The sequence below is a fragment of the Tupaia chinensis genome, unplaced genomic scaffold (assembly GCF_000334495.1).
Source record: "Tupaia chinensis unplaced genomic scaffold, TupChi_1.0 Scaffold000422_1, whole genome shotgun sequence".
Classification (NCBI taxonomy): Eukaryota; Metazoa; Chordata; class Mammalia; order Scandentia; family Tupaiidae; genus Tupaia; species Tupaia belangeri.
This window is the reverse complement of record NW_006159927.1, coordinates 1,209,151-1,223,896: the sequence shown is the minus strand read 5'-3', so window position 1 is coordinate 1,223,896 and position 14,746 is coordinate 1,209,151.

The window sequence follows — 14,746 nt, the reverse complement described above, 5'->3', positions numbered from 1 at the left end:
CACGGTACCCAGCCTGGCATTGCCTGGACCGGGATAAGCCACGACTTCTGGAGCAGCCTAGAAAAGAGATGCAGCTCGGCCCGCCCCCTCCCTCTCCTGAGCCTTAAGGGTGCTGGACACTCCCACATGGCCGACCACGGTAAGAGTCCCAGACCTGGTGGCTTGCTTTCTCACTTTCCCTCTTTCTCTCTCTGTGTCTCTCTGGTCAAATTAAAATGAATGCATGAATAAATAAATTAATTAATTAAAAAAAGAACATCTAATCTTAACAAAAATGTGAAAGTGAGATAACACTAAACATTCAGTTTGTGTCTGGCATTATTCTAAGAGTTCATTTAACCCACCGGGCAACACTGTCACGTGGACCTTGCGGTCCCTTTTAACAGATGAGGAAACTCGGGCAGAGACAGGCTAAGGAACTCGCCCTCCGATTTAATGCTTCTCTCCCAGGCCATCCGACGCCAGAAGCCTATTCTCAGCGCCTAGAAGCACTTCGGCAGAGCGCATACGAAATGGCGAGCTCCCGATATCGCTAGGGCTGGTCTAGGTGTTGGACCGCGGGCTCTGCCTTTGCCTGGAAACACGGTACCCAGCCTGGCATTGCCTGGACCGGGATAAGCCACGACTTCTGGAGCAGCCTAGAAAAGAGATGCAGCTCGGCCCGCCCCCTCCCTCTCCTGAGCCCTGATTGGCCCGAGTTGGCGCCGGCCCCACCCACTCAGCTCGAGTCGCGGGGCCCCGGGCTGAGCGTGAGCTGCGTGGCGCTAACGTATTTGTGGAGTTATTAATTACTGAAGGGCGCAAACCGTGCTTCTGTGCATAAAAATATGTTTGAGCAGTTTCTACTTAAACTTTAAAGAGAACGTTAATCAATTTTATTTTAACAAAATGACCTTAAGCAGGAAAAAAAAAAATTGGTGTTATTTGCCCAAACAGGCAAATTAATTTCTCTCTCTTGAGAAATCTGAGAAGTTTCCAGAAATAGCTATGCATAATTTACACCTGCCCTGGCCGCTCCTAGTTTAACGCCAAGCCCAGCCACGGGCCCACCCAGCCCCAGCCTCAGAAAAACTGAAAAGGGAGGGGTGGTTGCAAAGGTCCTGCCATCCCAAGCCCAGTTCCCTACTGCAGACTCATTTTATGACCTTGGGAGAGGATGCTGATGAAGGGACCGGCGATGTAACCTGAGAGGCCAGCCCTGCCTTAGTCAGGACACTGGGGAAGAAGGTTCTGCCTAGTGCTTGAGCCTGGAGATTCTGGGGAGGTGTAGAGAGACTTAACAGACCACCGTGCAGCCCGCAGGCCACTTGGTTCTGCAGCATCTGACCGGCAACCGCCCACTTAGCCCTTCCCACCCCCATTCCCATCCCCAATCCCTCATCCTTCAGGACTCCCAGAAAGCAGGTCTCCAGAACAGCCTGCCCTCTGGCTCTCCACACCCAGAAACCCCATACATCCCAGAAACCCCCCTGGTTTCCTGTCTGGTGGGGGTGGTTCCCCACCCACATGATGAGCCTTTGGGAGACTCCCAGGCCTGACCCCCGGCTGCTGGAGCTGTGTTCAGTTTGGAACCTTTTGGTAGCAGTGTGACTTGTGGCTAGTATGACAATGCCACCTTCTTCCACTTGGGTGGTCCGACCTGAAGGTGGGGATTATACTGCTCCTGCCAGCACATGGCTCCTGTGACATGGAGGGAGATGATCCTGGGGCAGGGTTAGTCCCACGAGGGCAGTTCTTTTTACAGAGATCTTTTTATTCATAGCTTCCGGTCGAATATGGGTGAAAACTGCTGTCTGTTATTAATGCTGCTAAGACTATGCAGTGGGATGCTTGAAAATTGTCCAAACATCAATTTAGGATATAAGAGAGAAAATGGTTCTGTAAACTGCCCTTGCTTCTTTTCCCCTGCACCCCCAGTGATCTGGACAGGATCTATGGGGGGGAGGGGAGTGCCCGTCCACCCCGCCCTTTGAAATCATATGTCGCATCTAGTAGGTGCTCACTGCTATTCGTTGAATGACTTCATGAGAGCCACAGCAAGTGCCACAAACTGAAGGCCGACAGGAGCAGGCTTGCTGGATGAGTGAAGTGGGTTTTGGGTGAGGGCCCTGTCTGTGACAGCTGGGCAGGAAGTGCCCATTATGAGGAAGCAGCAGCAACCAAGTCCCAGCAGTCCCCTGTGGCCCTGCAGGAGTGCAAACCCAGGTGGTCAGGTCTTGCCGTTTTCCAAAAGGAGGAATTTTATGTGAAACATCTCAGTGGTACTGCTAAGTACTTCAGAGTCTAGTTTCAAAATAAAAACAAATCAAGGGGAACACTTTTGATGGTTCCACTGGGCTGGGGCCCCCAGTTTGGGGCTTCCCGAGAGCTTGGAGAGGACGCTAGTGGCTGAAATACTGGACACCGAATGAAAGGGCAGTGCCCATTTTGCAGATGGGGCCACTGACTCAAGCAGAGAGATTGAGGAGCCCAGAAGAGAACAGAGGAGCCAGCTCTGAGGCTGTGGGGCCCTGAGCCCCCTACCCTGGGTTTGCTGCTGGAAGAGGTAGGACAGCCGCTTTTCTTCTCATCACTGAGTTTGTTCAGTTTCCCTTTCTAAACCCTCCTCCCCCAGCCCTGGAGGCAGAGCCTGATTCTCAGGCCTCTCTATGCCTCATTTTCCTATCTCAAAAACAGGGACCAGATCTCCCAGAATTGCGAGATTTTGATAAGATGGCATGCGGCTCTTAGCAGAGGTCCTGGTTGGCACGGGTCAGACGTTCACATGAACAGGGTGGTCATCGTTTCAGTCTCCTAGAAGGAGAAAAAGCACGTGCCATAGGTCACATGGACACCGTTTCTGTCCTTGAACTTCTGGGGGATGACCTTGCTACTGAGTCAGAGCAGACACCCCCAGAAGCTGAGAGGGAATTCCCGAGCCTCAGAATGGTGGTCCCTGCATTGACCTCCCAAGTGCGATGGGGCCTCTCCGTGTGCTTCTCCCGCAGAGCAGCCGTCCCTCTTCCGGGCAGCGTTTCCCCAGGAGACTTGCGTCTAGTGCCTTCCCTTCTCTGAGCCTCCGTTTCCCGTCTGTGAAGGGAGAGTGTTGAATCAAAGCTCTCTGCGCTACTGTTGGCTTTGCAGCTCCCTGTGACTATGGGGCTTCTTTGGACGGCCTGCGGAGCTGGGGCGGGGCTCCCGGCTGGCTTGTGACTCTGTAAATGCGGCGAGTTTGCCTGCGCCCGGCCATGGAGGGGATGAGGACGCGCTGCGCTTGGCAGCTCTGCGGCGTGCTGAGCGCCCAGGGGACAGCTTTATTAACTGATGGTTTTTAAAGCCTCATAGAAAGCAGGGGGGAAATATCAGCTCCAAGAATATGATGAGGAAATTACCCCGACCTTTCTGTCGTCTTAAAGAAGTAGAGCTCCTGGGGCCGGATGTGGCGCAGTGCAAAAGTCCGTGCTCTACAAGGCTCACTCCTGTTGCGGGGAGGGGGATGGGTTCCCAGTGTGCATCCAGAGACCTCCCTGAATGCCCTGGGCACTCATGCCCATGATCTAGGACTGGCTGGGGCTGTGGATGGATCACAGTGTCAAAACGCCGTTGGCAGTGCCATCCCTCAGTCTCTCTCATGGTAGAAGTGAATAAAAGAAACTTTATGAGTAGGTAAAAAAGTAGACTCTGGCCCCGTGTTTAAGGACAGGCAGTCCTGGCAGCCCGAGAACCCCAGACTATGCTCCTGGCCCTGTCCTGCCCCTGGCCACCCTGTTTCCCAGGCACTGTGGGATGGGTTTGCCCTCCCTCCTGGCATCTCTGTCATAATCAGATTTCTCCTCTCCTGGAGGACAATATAAGGTCTGATATCTCTTCAGGGCTCAGCTCAAGGGCCACCACCTTCAGAGACGCCTTCCTGACCTCCCGTCTGGTTCTGCCTGGGCCCTAAATCCCCATGGCACCAGACCATGTGAAGCACACCAGTGCGTCTTGCTAAATTTGGAGATCCTGCAGGTCTGAGAGTGGTTCTCATTTTACAGTAAGGGATGCTGGGCTCAGCTCTACTGGCTAGTGGGGATGAGGTCGAGACAGAAACCCAGGCGATCTGTCTCTGTGGCTTAGTGCCTACACACTACTGAGCACTGCTCCGGACTGAGTCGTCATCAAACCATGTGACTATTTAAAATCAAGTGTGGATGGGACTAGCAGGTGGCATGGTGGCAAAGGCGCTGGACTCCCACGGAGTTGACTGTGGTTCGAATCCTGAACCTGATGGCTTGCTTTCTTACTTTCTCTCTCTCCCTCTCGCTCTCTCTCTGGTGAGCACACCTGCCCTATAGCAAATTAAATAATAATAATAAATAGAAATAATTCTTTAAAATCAACAAAATAAATGTGGGTGTTTTAAAAACTGGTTATTAGTAACAAAAAATATTCAAACTACTTAGCAGGATATAAAGCAAAAATAATTAAAAATAACCAATTACCCTTTTACACACTTCATTTTTTCTAGCCCTGTTTCCTTTCCAGAAATAGTCTGTGCACATGAAAGCATTTATTTGCGTGTTAAGGGTCTTCAAAAAGTTTGTGCCCTGTGTGTATTATGAAACAATGATGCGTGGATTTTAATTTTTTTGCACCAAATTTAGCTCATGCTTTAAGTTCATTTTCTATGATCTTTTTGAAGTTGCCCATTGTTTGAAGTCCCCTCATATATCACTACCTTTTCTGTCATAAAAATGTTACTCAGCGACTTGTTTTTCATTCCTTTATAAATGTGCTGTTTCTTTCTCTTCACCTTAGCACACACAGATCTTGTTCTTTTCTTTTTTGGAATTTTTCAATTATGAATCTAACGTACTTAAGAGTCCTAAGTAATATAAAAGGCTATTTAGATAATCTACTTCATACTGAGTAAACTATGGTAGTCTGGGTTTTTCAAGGAATTGCCTAATTTCTTCTAATTTGTCAATTTCTTGTGTGTGGAGTTGATCATCGTATCCCCATATGTTCTTTGATGTCTGTAGTTTTGCAATATCTACTATGTGTGCTCCTCACTTACCGACTGGATTCTGTTCCTACAACTAGGTCATTTATTTGCATCACTAGACCATTAAACAAACTGGTTGATAAGCAGGGAGCTTAAAGGCATATGTCTTCTGATGTGTCGTGGCAACATAGGGCACGTATTTTTCAATAAAAATCATGTGACACCACACTAGAATAATGCAGTTCTATCCATACAAAGAGCATACATTAGAAAAGCACCAAAGGGGGGCGTGGTAGTTAAGGCACTGAATTCCCTGATGGCAATTCCCAACTTGTAATTTGAGTCCCAGACCCAGTGGTTTGAAAATCACACTGTGTGCTTGTGTGTGTGTGTGTGCCCAAAACCCCAAGAGGAGAATGGAGGAGAAGGGATTGTGGTGTGGCTATCTCCCCAGGGGGTGAATTCTCACTTTCCTTCTCTCTATCTCTTTCTGTCTCTCTATGGCAAAATCTGAAAAAACAAAAAGCACTAAAAAGTGATAAGATACACCACATCACAGTAATGTAGATCATCCACTGTGGGAACAAAGACCAAAAAAGGCAATTCCTGAGAACAATACAGACTGAGGAAAAGGTTGGATTCTCTATGCTGGAGATTTGGTCATAAGTCCCAGAGTTTGTGAAATGGGCAAGTCATTAAGTGAGGAGTGGCTGTATTTCATTCTTTTTTTTTTTTTTTCCTGAGAGGTTTTTGCCATAGGGCGCGTGTGCTTGCAAGAAAGACAGAGACAGAGAGATAGAAAGCGAGAAATCACCCCCCTCGGGGGATGGCCACGCCGCAATCCCTTCTTCTCCATTCTCCTTTTGGGATCTTGGGCTCACATGCACATGCTCCCGGAGTGAGTTTAAGCCACCGGGTCCGGGACTCAAACCATGATCGACTACATGGGAGTCCAGCAATGTAGCCGTTATGCCATCTGCTGGTCCCTGTATTTCATTCTTGATATTGATACTTTGTGTCCTTTTTTCATTGTCAATAGTGTTAAAAGTTTTTTAATTTCATGATCTTTTCAAAGAACCAACTCTTTGTTTCAGTAAATTTCCTGTTTTCCCATTTTCCATTTTATTGATTTCTGTTTTTATTATATCTTCTTTCAGCTTGCTTTCAATTTGTTTTGCTCTTTCACTTAGGTCCTTAGGAAACTTAAATCTCTGACTTGAAATGTTCTCTTTTCTGATATATACACTTAATGCTACAAATTTCTCTGTCAACACTGCTTTGGCTGGGTCCTCAAATTTTTGATGTGTTGTACTTTCATTTTTATTCAGTTCAAAGTATTTTATTTTAATTTCCCATGGGACTTCTTCCTTGACCCACGGATTATTTAGAAATATGTTTTCAGTTTCCAACTGTTTGGTGATTTTCTTGTTATTGTTTTATCTTTTTGTTATTGATACTTCGATTCCATTGTGGTTGGAGAACACACTCATTTCAATTATTTTAAATTTGTCAAGACTTATGTATTATGGCCCATGACATGATCTATCATGATAAATGTTCTGTGGGCACTTGAAAGAATATGTATTCTGAAGTTTTGGAATGGAGTATTCTAGACATGTCCATTACAATCTGATGGTTGATGCTGCTGAGTTCTTCTGTGTCCTTACTGATTTCCTATCTAGTTGTTCTATCAATTGTTGGGAGAAAGTTGTTGAAGTGCCTGGATGTAATTATGGTCATGTCTGTTTCTTCTTTCAGTTTTATCAGTTTGTTTCCCATATTTTGAAGCTCTGTTGTTTGGTGCATACATATTTAGAATTGCTGCCTTTGGTGGATTGATGTTTTTATCATTATATAATATCCTTCTTTGTTTCTGATCGTTTTCTTTGCACTGAAGTCTAGTTTATCTAATACTAATGTAGCCACTCTAGGCACTTGTGTTTTTTCTTTCTTTTTCTTCTCCCCCCCTCAAGTGTACATGTGCGAGAGAGAGAGAGAGAAAGTACCCTCCAATGTGAGGGGTCATACCATGATCACTTTTCCTCGTTTCCATCTTGTCAGGATTTGGGGCATGCATACACAATCATCAAGCATGTTTTTCAAGCTGCCAGGGCTGAGATTTTAACTGCAGTTGGTTGTGTGATCTCTGACTCCCCATACACAGCATTTAGTGACTATGTTATGGGACCTGCCCTATGTTTTCTTTTGATTAATATTTAGATGATGTATTTCTTTCCTTCTTTTTACTTTCAGCCTGTTTAAATCATTATATTTGAAGTGTATTTCTTTCTTCCTTTTTTTTTCCGAGAGGTTTTTGCTACAGGGCATGTGAACTTGCCAGAAGGACAGAGAGAGAGAGACAGAAAGTGAGAAATCACCCCCAGGGGGGATGGCCACACCACAATCCCTTCTCCTCCATTCTCCTCTCAGGATCTTGGGCATGCATGCACATGTGCCCAGTATGAGTTTAAGCCACAGGGTCTAGGACTCAAACCGTGGTCGACTACATGGGAGTCTAGCGACACAGCCATCGTGCAAACTGCTGGTCCCTGAAGTATATTTCTTATGGAAGCATACAATTGGATCATTTACTCTGCCAATCTCTCTCCTTTAATTGGTGTATAGATCATTTACATTTAATGTAATTATTGACTACTTGTGGAAAATTGAGCTTGTCATTTTATTTTTCATTTTCTGTGTGTTCTACTTTTTATTTACTTGATTTCTTTTTTCCCCGCCTTTCTACCTTGAATATTTTTTTAGAATTTCATTTTGTTTTATCTATGGTGTTATAGAGTATATCTCCTCGTTAGGATTTTTTAGTAGCTACTCAATGTTACATTATATGTACATAGTTTAGTAAAATCTCTCTCTCTTTTTTTTATTTGCCAGAGCAAATTTTTGCTCATGTACTTTCCATAGAGAAAGACAGGGCAGGACGGGGGTGGGGGTGGGGAGGCCAGAGGTAGCAGGAAAGCACCCACCATGGAGAATGGTCAAGCAGCAATCCCTCCTTCTCCACTTCTCCCTATTGAGATGTTGGGCATGTGCGCATGCACACACACACACACGCGCGCACACACACACACGCAGCATAGCTTTCAAGCTGCTGGGTCTAAAACTTCAACTGCACAGCCGGCCACATGTGGGGTTCTCCTGACTTAGCCACCCAGGGCATGTGAACTTGCCAGAAGGACAGAGAGAGAGAGACAGAAAGTGAGAAATCACCCCCAGGGGGGATGGCCACACCACAATCCCTTCTCCTCCATTCTCCTCTCAGGATCTTGGGCATGCATGCACATGTGCCCAGTATGAGTTTAAGCCACAGGGTCTAGGACTCAAACCGTGGTCGACTACATGGGAGTCTAGCGACACAGCCATCGTGCAAACTGCTGGTCCCTGAAGTATATTTCTTATGGAAGCATACAATTGGATCATTTACTCTGCCAATCTCTCTCCTTTAATTGGTGTATAGATCATTTACATTTAATGTAATTATTGACTACTTGTGGAAAATTGAGCTTGTCATTTTATTTTTCATTTTCTGTGTGTTCTACTTTTTATTTACTTGATTTCTTTTTTCCCCGCCTTTCTACCTTGAATATTTTTTTAGAATTTCATTTTGTTTTATCTATGGTGTTATAGAGTATATCTCCTCGTTAGGATTTTTTAGTAGCTACTCAATGTTACATTATATGTACATAGTTTAGTAAAATCTCTCTCTCTTTTTTTTATTTGCCAGAGCAAATTTTTGCTCATGTACTTTCCATAGAGAAAGACAGGGCAGGACGGGGGTGGGGGTGGGGAGGCCAGAGGTAGCAGGAAAGCACCCACCATGGAGAATGGTCAAGCAGCAATCCCTCCTTCTCCACTTCTCCCTATTGAGATGTTGGGCATGTGCGCATGCACACACACACACACGCGCGCACACACACACACGCAGCATAGCTTTCAAGCTGCTGGGTCTAAAACTTCAACTGCACAGCCGGCCACATGTGGGGTTCTCCTGACTTAGCCACCATGCCACCTGCTGGCCCCTAGTGTTTTATTTTATGTTCAAGTGAAGCATAGAGGACTTTCCTTACCTTAGGCCCATTGTTTTAAATATTCCTTTGAGCACATTTAGAACCACATCATGTTAATTTTTTTTGCTTCAACCATTAAGCATAATTTAACAAACTCAAGAGGAAAGGAAATTTTATTGTGTTTATCCATATTTTGGCTTATTGTGTTTTTTCTTTCTTCCTCATGTTCCAAGATTCCTTCTTTATCATTTCTTTTGTGTTCAGAGACTTGCCTTTTTCCATTCTTTTAGAATAGGAATGCTGCCCACAGATTTTCTTCCATTTCCTTTTTTTGAGTATAACTGGATTTCCCCTTAATTTCCCCTTAATTTCTTTTCTTTCTTTCTTTTTTTTTTTTTTTTTGGAGAGGTTTTTGCTAGAGGGCGCGTGCACTCGCCAGACAGAGAGACAGAAAGCGAGAAGTCATCCCCCAGGGGGTATGGTCATGCCGCAATCCCTTCTCCTCCATTCTCCTCTCGGGATCTTGGGCATGCACGCACACGCGCCCGGCGTGAGTTTTAAGCCACCCGGTACGGGACGCGAACCGCGGTTGACTACGTGGGAGTCCAGTGACATAGCCATTACACTAACTGCTGGTTCCCGATTTCCCCTTAATTTCTGAAGCATATATTCACTGGCTATAGAATTCTGAACTGACAGTTTATTTTCTATCAGCACCTGAAAAATGTTGTGTTACTCCTTCTGAATTCTGTGATTTCTGATGGGAAATCCACTTTCACGTAATTATATTTTTCTTCTAGATAAGATGTGGTTTCTCCCTTCCTGCTTTTAACTATTTTCTTTTGTCTTTAATTTTCAGAAATTTGACTATGATGTGTCTTGGGTGTGAATTTCTTCGTGTTTATCCTGTTTGAAGTTTACTAAACTTCTTGAATCCATAAATTGATGTCTTTTGCCAAATTTGGGATTTTATCTGACCAGTATCCTTACTTTTTTTTAAAAAAATAATTTTATTTAACTTTATTTATTTTAATTTGACCAGAGTGGGACACAGTAAGAGCGAGAGAGAGGGAAAGTGAGAAAGCAAGCTGCCCGGTTTGGGACTAAAACAGTAGTTAGCCCTGTAGGAGTCCAACGCCCTTAACTACCACGCCACCTGCTGGCTTCCTGACCAGTATTCTTTTAAGTACTTTTATGGTCTCTCTCTCTCTCTCTCCTCTTTTTCTATTGGTATGATGCCTAGTGTTAGAGCTTTTATTACAGTGCCATAGTTAAGTTTCTGTTTAGTTCTCCTTCACCCAGTTTACTTTTTCTTTTAATTAAGATCAGATCATTTCTACTGTTTCATCTTCCAGTTCACTAGTTTTTCTCCTGCCCCTTCCATTCAGCTGTGGAGTCCATCAGCTGAGATTTTGATTTATTACGATATTTGTAGTTCTACGCTTCTCGTTTGGCTCTCTTTGCTGAGTTTGCTTGGTTTCTTTGTGGAGACGTTCCATTTTCTTCATTTATTTCAAGCAGGTTTATAATTGCTCATGAAAGCATTGTTGCCTGAAGATCTCTAGCAGGTCATTCTAATGCCTTTGTCATTTTGGCATCTATCTTTTCTCATTCTGATGGGTAGCTTCCTGGGTTTTGGTATGACAATTGATTCTTCATTGAAACTTTTATGCTTTATGTGTTATGTTGTAAAATTTTGGTCTTACATAAACCTTTTGTAACTGGCTTTCTCTGAAACTGCTCACCAGGGAAAGATGGGGGGGTGGGGGTGTGTTTCATTACCTCATTAATGCCAGATGGGAATAGAACTCCAAATCCTCCATCGGCCTTCATTGACACCTAAGACAGGAGACTGCTTATTACAGGTGCGTGGAAATGGGAGTTCCAACCCTCCTCAATATGTCTACACTTGTACCTCTCTAACTGGGGCTGGGAGTAGACTTATCTAGTTATTGATTCCCATGTAGACTCCACTGATACTTCAGAGGGGCAGGTGACCTTGTTACTGCTCGGCAGTAAATGAATTCCTGCCTTGCCAATAGACCTGCATCCTCTCCCACAAGCCTGTGGGGAGGGGGAAGGGTGCTTCACTAATTCTCGATAAGGAGTAGAAGTTCAGGCTCTCCTGGCCCTGGGAGTGGGAGGAGGGCCTGGTTACTGCACAGCAAGGATAAAGATTCTGGTTTCCTTCATGGTCTCTTCTGATTTCCCACTCTGGTGAGGAACTTTTTTTTGTTTGTTTGTTTGTTTGTTTTGATATAGGGTGCGTGCGCTCGCCAGACAGACAGAGAGAGACAGAAAGTGAGAAATCACCCCCCAGGGGGGATGGCCACGGCGCAATCCCTTCTCCTCCGTTCTCTTCTCAGGATATTGGGCACACATGCACAAGTGCCTGGCGTGAGTTTTAAGCCACTGGGTCCAGCGACATAGCCATTACACTAACTGCTGGTCCCCCTGGTGAGGAACTTTGAGAGTGATATTATAGACCCTGGAGTGAGAGCCTACCATCTCAAGGCCGCATGGGTGGAGCCACAGCTTTTTCTGTGGTATTTGCCTACAGTAGAGTGCATATCATCCAAAGTCCTATGATTTGCTAGGTTATCCCTTTACTGGTTATTTTCCTAGAGAGAGCAAACTTTTTGTTTCAGTTTGTTTATTTTTTTAGAGGTTTGTGCTGTAGGGCACATGTGCTTGCCAGAGAGAGAGAGACAGAGACAGAGACAGTAAGAAGGAAAATAAGAAATCACCCACCCAGGGAGGATGGCCATGCAGCAATCCCTTATTCTCCTTCTGGGATCTTGGGCATGCATGCTCACATGACCAGCATGAGCTTCAAGCCACCAGGTCCGGGACTTGAACTGTGGCTGGCCATGTGGGAGCCCAGCAACTCCACCACTATGCCACCTGCTGTTCTCTAGTTTATTTGTAATTTCATGAAAGGAACAGGATGGAGGCAGGCACTCCCCACCCCCAACAGAATCTTCATGGACACCGTGATCCATTCTTAGGCTTAGCTGGCCAGATCATGGACACGCATGACTAACCAGTGTGCTCAGGGAGGTCCCAGGGTGCAAACCTACAGCCTTTCTCATGTGTGTCCAGTTGTATTTGTATTGTGTCACCGCCTGGCACCCCAACGGCAGGCTGTTGTTGTTGTTTTTTGTTTGTTTTTGTTTGTGCCCATTAGTGTTTCTGGGTTGTTGGCTTTTCTGGCTCCAAGCCTGAGAAATAGCAGGCCAAAAGAAAACCCAGGAAACTCGCCACCTTGTTGTTTCTTAGGGTCCCAGTCAGTCTGCCCTCTTCACCTTCCAGTGTTCGTATGTAGTTTTTAAGTATAGAATGTCCAAGGGTTTTTTTAGTTATGTTTAGCAGAAATAGGGAAAATGTGTCTACTCCATCTCTCTGGAAGCAGAATTCCCTCTCAACCTTGTTCTTATACAATAGCCACATGCAACTCATTGACTACATGAATCATAATAGGTTGAACTTGTCTCCATATTATTGGACATTTATGTTGTTTCCAGCCTCTGTGTTATAAACAACGCAGCAGTGAGCATCTTCGTGCCTAGATCTTTAGGCTCTTATACGAGTGTTCAACAATTACGGAATTTGTTGACTGAGCAGATTGGATTTTGTTTGATAAATTGGTTCTTGGGGTAGAAGTTTTTGGTGGGGAAGGAAGGAGAGAACAGGAGGGGTTAGAGAAGGGAGTTGAACTGGGATCAACCAAGGAAAGCATGCAAGTAGACTGCTTCAATTTAGGTCAGAAGTGTTGCTCTCCGGAAAGTTCCTGACTGGCCTTGGCTCAGCCTGGTCCTGCTGTCCATGGCCACCCTCTGACTGCCATCTCCCAAGGCCTGTTCCCGGAGGTTAGAAAAGGAGCAGTAGAGGAGAATATGCACCCTTCTCGCCTCCAGCTGGTCTTGCCCAACGTGGGGGCTCAGAGAGTCCATCTATGGGCTCTTCCCTCTTCTTCAGGGCAGGGCTCTGCCAGGCTCGTTTTCACTGTAACGTGCTCCCCCAGCTGCTCTATAGTATGGGCACACTTCATCACGTTGTCTCCTTTGATGCTTCCTACCAGGTGGGAAGGCGGGCTCAGAGAAGTGAGGGGACTCACACGCTGTGGAGAACATAGGAAGAACTCAACTCTCAACTCCTGGTGTCTGACCCTGGAGACTGAGGGCAGTGGAGGAGTTCAGGGTCTAAACCGACATTCTGGAAAGGGGCATGTAGAAAAACATGAGCAGAACATGGCCCACCTAGGTCTAAGCTTGGCTGACGGAGAAGCCCTGAAGGAAGAGTGGTGGAGTGGAGAGGAAGAGAGAGGAGGAGGCACTCACCCACACCTGGCCACCTACAAAGGCCCATGCAGGAAGATGGAGCTGGTAGGAGTTATGTGGTGTCCTGGTAGCCCCAAACGGGGCCCCGCTGGACGGTGTTCCACAGCAGTACAAATGCTGAAGCGGACTGTTTGACTAGTCCACTCTTCACTGGGGCCCCAAATGGGATTTATCTCTAGAGGAAAAAATTCTTTCAGCAGCCATGACAGACACCCAGCCTACATGGACACACACAGGATCACCCAGAGCTGCTCACAGACATGTATCTGTACACACACACACACACACACACACACCAGAGAGGTAAATACACGGCAGATGGACACACACACACTCCACACAGACAGCAGAGAGGTGTGCACACACACACACACGCACACACATAGCATGCAAGCATATTACACAGATAATAGAGAGGCACACACACACAGCGAATAGACACACATGCTACCCATATGCCATGCACATAGCAGACACACACGCGCTCCACTCAGACAACCGAGCAGGGTACGCACACAGAGCAGAGGGACACATGCAGACTTGAGCACACACCAGGCAGATGTGCCCCGCTGCCCACTCAGACCCATGCAGGCACACGCGGAGACAGGCCTCACAGACACACATGCAGTCACGCGCACGTGCCTGCGCACACCCACGTAGCGGCATATGGAGCAACCCTGCCTCCCCATGGTTTCCAGGAGGCTCAGCGGGGGGTGCGAGTTCCACATCTGACTTTCCTTGTGTTCGTTAGACTCTCGGTGTAATTAAACGTTACATTGAATAAGCCGGCGCGGGCTCAGTGGAGGCAGAGGCGGCTGCGGCAGGCTGGGGGATGAGGCTGGATGTCGTTCTCAGTCCTGCGCACTCCTTGCCCCCCAGCCCCTTTCAGCACCCCTTCCAGCAGACTTGGGAGTGATAAGGACCAGGGACTCTGGGCCACGGGGTCACCCAGAGCTTCAGAGCCACCTCCTGCCAGGCAGCGAAGAGATGAGGGCCCCGTAGGTCAGGTACCTGGCCAGGCCTAGGGGAGGAGAGGTTGGGACTGGTCCAGGAGACCCTGGGCTGCCCCAGCTGCTTGTCTCCTGCTCTTGTAGGAGTGGGAGTCCACCTGGACCTCAGGCAGAAGTTGCTGGGGAGCCTATCTAGCCTCTCTGTCCAGCCAGGGGCCACCTTGCTCACCTCTCTTGGCAGAGAGAAGCAAGAAGTGGGTCCACCTGCCTTCTCTGTTTATTTTTTTCTTTTCTTTCTTTCTTTCTTTCTTTCTTTCTTTTTTTTCTTTTTTCTTTTCTTTAGTTAAAGATTTATTGTTGAGGATTTTGGTATCTACAGTCAGCAGGGATGTTGGTCTATAGTTGTTGCTGTCGTGTTGTCTGCTTCTGTTAGCAGGATGATGGCGGGTCATACAAAGTGGGTTGGAA